Genomic DNA, 5,000 nt, shown 5'->3' with positions numbered 1-5,000 from the left:
ACCCTTTGCTCCTGTAGAGATACTTGCGTGCTGGCACATGAGATTGAGATGCATGAGGGAGAGACAAGCAGCTACATCAGTGAACTAATGGAAGCTCCTGCCTCCACTGCTTCTCCTCCTCCCTGGATTTGCAAAGAAAGAGGAGAATGGAGCAGAAGAGGAGTGCGGAGGAGTGGACTAAAACATCATAAGTGGACACTCTAGCTCACCTCTCCTCCACACATGTCCTCTCCTGCTCCATTCCTCTCTACCTTTTTGAATTCAGGAGTAGGGATGGAGGCAGCAGCAGCAGCATCCAATGTATCATGGGGGGAGGGGTGGCGTGGGCAGGTAGCATCTGCTGTGCTAACTTAGGGCCCAATCCTATCCAATTTTCCAGTCCTGATGCAGTTTTGCCAGTGGGGTGAGAGCTTCATCCTGCTGTGTTCCCTTATCATGGGGCTGCATTGTGGCTACACCCCCTTTGGGGTGGAGCTGGAAAGCTGGATAGGATTGGGCCCTTAGACATCAGCTGGTCTTGAGTCTGTCCTGTCAGGATTCCCAGGTCTTTCCTGGAACTGAAATGCAGTGGAGGTCCTAATAATATGGAGAGTTTATACAACACATTTCGAGCAGTCAAAAGGTAGAGATATAAAATCATTCTTACAACAGCCCTATGAGGCTGGTAATATTATCCCCATAATATTGTGGGATGAGCTGAAGGCCAAACAACAGGTTACATTAAACATGTCATGACCTTGGGAATGATGCACAAAGTAGGTTACATCACAAAGAACCCTTACTCCAGAAAAGTTACATCATCCCAAATATATTTTATATGTGCAGTTTGACCCTCTGAGAGAAGAGTGGTTTTGCCACAGGGGATCAACTGAATTTGGGGCTGTAGTGAGATCTGAACTGTGGGCTTAGTGGCCCACAGCTCATGCTCTTTTCCACTAAGGCCCATAAGGGCAGGCTGCTCCTGCATGTCTGCAAACATAGGAGTTTAGATCCAAAGTCCAGTCTCATTTCTCAGTCTTTAGGAAAGTGTGGTTAGGATTGCTGCCTAAATATGTGTAGGATTGCACAGTAAGTGCATCAAAGCACTTAAATCCCTCACCCTGTCCAAGGAAAGGCTTGCTCAGCAACACCAAGTGGCACCTGGAGATTGCAGGCTGCCTACTCATTTTCAGCCTGCACCCAATACACATAGGAACTAGAAACTTGATTCTTTGAAAGGAAGCAAGGAAAGAGAAAACTGAAGGCTGAGAAATGAGATTCAACACTAGTGGATAAGAATCTCCAACATACAAAGTATGTGCTTCGCCCTCAATGCTGCCTACCTATTCTAGAGCTGGGTGATGCATGATTTTGCCTTCCCATCTCCACTGCTCACAGATTTTGCAGTGCTTGTCAGGATACGTATTGTGCAAGAACATGTTAAATACTGATTCATGCAGGAAGCCACTCTTGCAGAGCAAGGGAGACGTAGGACGCTGCGAGGTGGCTAGTAAAATCTCCCATAAGCAATGCTGCCAGTGGAGAGGTCTTTCTTAGCCATTGCCGAAGGATTTCCTAACAACAGCCCCAGCATCTTAATCGAGATGACTGACATCTCAGTGACGAAGTCAGGGGATGGAAGCCAATGGCTGACTCATGCAACCTGGAGGACACTGCAGATCCAGCAGGATCTTGCTCTGTGCTGCCACCATCCCTTTGGAGATGGGCTTTGAATCCTGATCACGTTCCAGAAAGGAAGTTTCGCCCAGATTTTGCATCACGACCTGGAGTGCCTGGATTGAATTCACTTCTCTGCCTGCTTACATTTCCTCTGGGTGTATGCAAGAGGCATTTTCTGGGCTTCCTGATTTCTCCGTTACCCCAGGTTTTTAACCATATGCTTGATTGTTTTTACCTCTTGTGCCTGTGAGGAGTATGTGTCTATGTGTGAATGACTGCACATGGTGCATTTAAGAAGTGAACTTGGGGACAGGACAGACAAAATTCAGGATCTTGCCAAAGAACAGCATTTGTAACTTCTGTGGAATAGGAAGGAAACCAGGTTGGGGGGGGGGGGAGAAGAGAAGCACCAGGAACCCATTTTGTAGGGAGGTTGGCCTGGCTAGCTCCTGAAGGGGAGACAGAACAAGTAATTCGCTGAACTGCTGCTTAATGCATTGCTTCACTAAGGGTCTCTTAACACAGGCTTGCCTTACCTTCTCCTCCCAGAGCTCTCAAAAAAACCCAGCAGAGACCAGAAGATGCAAAGATGAAGGGCATAGGAAAGAACATCTTCTATGCAACCGGCTTGTGACATCAGGTCTCTTCCAAAGCACCTGGCTGGACTATGAATGGGTATTTATCTGTTGGTGCAGCTCCACTCTCCTCCTCTTGTCTCTGTCTCCCTCCCCCCCTCTTTTTCTCTGCAGGACTGAGTCACTCTGCAGTGCACACAGCTTAAATGTAGAAACCAGAACAAGGCGATCTTTTATGCTGAAGAGTTTGTCTTTTGGCCACAACACCTCTTCTCCTTTCTTAATTAGATTTGGCAATGTTGGCACTGCTCAGCCCCCAATTCCCCCACCCCATACAACTATCTCCTTGGCAGGATAGAAGGGGGGGGGCAGTCATGCTTTGGAATTCTGCAGAAAGGCTGAAGGAAAAAAAGACTGAATGAGTCACACACCCCTCAATGGCCCAAATCACTAGAGGTGGCTGTTGATGTAATGCAGGAAAGCCTTGCTCTTAGTAATCAGGCCCACAGGGGAACACAGTGCAGCTGCGCTGCAGAGGCTACGAAAACCAGACTTCCATCTGGATTCTCACTGAAGAATGCTCACAGTGCTGCTTAATTCTGACTGTGCTCATTCCTGTCTGTAACTTTCTCACCAATTAGGACATTATCTCATACATATATTGAGGTGGCAGTACATTATCAGACACTGCTTTAACACAAACCAACATGGAAGTAGTGCCTGCAACATTTTCTAGTAGTAAACATACACGTCAAATGCCCTTTGCATGCATCTCCACTGAGGCAGGGCTCAGCCCTTACTGGATTTGACAAGGAGTAGAAGAAGTCAAGGGCTACGGCAGACCCATCCCCTCTCCTCCACAATTCTGTTCTCTTCAGCATTGACTAATTTGCTTGTGATACATCAAGCCAATTATTCCTATTGAAGAAAGTCAATTCCCATGAGTGCTTACTTGGATGTGCAATAAGAAGCAGTGCTCCCAGGATGTAGCTGTGTGGATAGGTTCATCTTTTAATAAGTGGAGGGGCATGTGGGTAGAGAATAGGCCAAATCAAATGGTGTCCCAGAGGGTGGATTTGGTCCCCTATTAGAATGGCCACCATTTACTAAGGGGAAGTAAGTGAGGAAGACACCTGCACTAAAATGATCAGCACCTGCCCAGGGTCCTTAGAACAGAAACTCATTCTCAACAGGTTTTGTCAGTGCAATAGTATTGGGAGTCATCTACCAACACAAACTTTCCAATGCATAAGGGTGGTCTGTTGAGTCACTATGTACATATGGCCGGAACATACACCTATGCTCCAATTTCCAGTAACTGATTCAATGAGTTTACCATAAAATTAAAACACGTCTGCCCAAGATGAACATGGGATCATAGTGAAGGAAGGCTGCATGCAGTTGTATGTATGCCACTTTCATGTTGAGGTGGCTTGTGTTTCTAAGTTACTGGGAGAATTAAAAGTAACATCTAAATTCTAATTGAAAATTAAGTTCTCCTGTCTATTGAGACCAGCTGTTTTCAACCTTTTTTTTTATTTCATGGCACACTGACAAGGCGCTAAAATTTTCAAGGTACTCCATTGGTTTTTTGAGGATTGATAAGGCACGCCACACTGCTAGAAAGGTGACCACATCCCCAATGGCCCTACTAATAAATTACCCTGCCCCAAACTCCTGTGGTATACCTGTGGACCATTTGCAGCACACAAATGTGCCATGGCACACTGGTTGAAAAATCACTGATCTAGACTCACACAAACCAGCTCATTTAACTCCACACTACTGTTATTGGTCAGTTACTTGTGCATCCTGATATCTTGATTCAAAACCCAAGATTTTTACACAGATCCAGCAGAATTGCCAAAATGAGCAAACAGATCAGAAACACATGAGTAAAGCCCCAAAGGGTGACATTTGCAGAAGTTTCACTTCCCTGCCCAGTTCAGCTGCATTTCAGTGGTTGGAAATTTATTTGAACAATTCAGAGGAACACCAAGGCATGTATCTTATACAACTGAAGACCAATTCTCCCCTAATAGAGGCAGCTGGTATTTTCTATTCCGGAATCCCTAAACCACCTGAACTATAAAAGCATGTGAACCCCTTTTTCAAGGCACACAACTGACAGACAACCTTGTGTCCTAACTGGTTTTGGAAGGATGCACAACATGGTCAGATTCAAGGAACAGAGAAGCTAGTTCTGCTAGCCCAAGGGGCCGTCAGGCTGGTTTTTCCTTGGTCAGTCATTCTTCTATACTACCTGGCAAACTGGTTTTCAAACCAAGAAGAGTTTTCAAAGGCAGGTAAGAACTTCACTGTGCCTTGGCACAGAGTTACCAAACTATATAGCAATGTGAGCAGCTCTCTGCATTCAGACTAAAGTTAAACACTTCAGTGGAGACTAGAAACTAGCCTTCAAATGTGGTATTGACATACCAAAACAATTATCTTCTAGCAACTGAATGACACCAAATGTTCAGCACCTAAATTGTACAGCTATGTTCCAGTTGTGGGAAAAGGGAGGCCTGCAGGAGGTCTCTATCACCACTGCTTGCTGTGTTGAGACCCTTAATGTGAGTTGCCTTGAGGACCTCTTACAAGGTGGGAAGGAGACACAAGTCCTTGTTACCTTTGGGAAGCTGGACTACCTAGGGAGCTTAGGAACGTCTTAGGAAGCCCCTTGCACTTACATCCATAAGGGGCTCAAGATGCAGGCAGGAGGAACAGAGGTCTGAGAATGGAACAAGTCACACAAGACACCCC

The sequence above is a fragment of the Tiliqua scincoides genome, chromosome 13, assembly GCF_035046505.1.
Source record: "Tiliqua scincoides isolate rTilSci1 chromosome 13, rTilSci1.hap2, whole genome shotgun sequence".
In the NCBI taxonomy this organism is placed as follows: Eukaryota; Metazoa; Chordata; class Lepidosauria; order Squamata; family Scincidae; genus Tiliqua; species Tiliqua scincoides.
The sequence above is the reverse complement of the archived record's forward strand: the minus strand, read 5'-3'. Positions refer to the sequence as shown.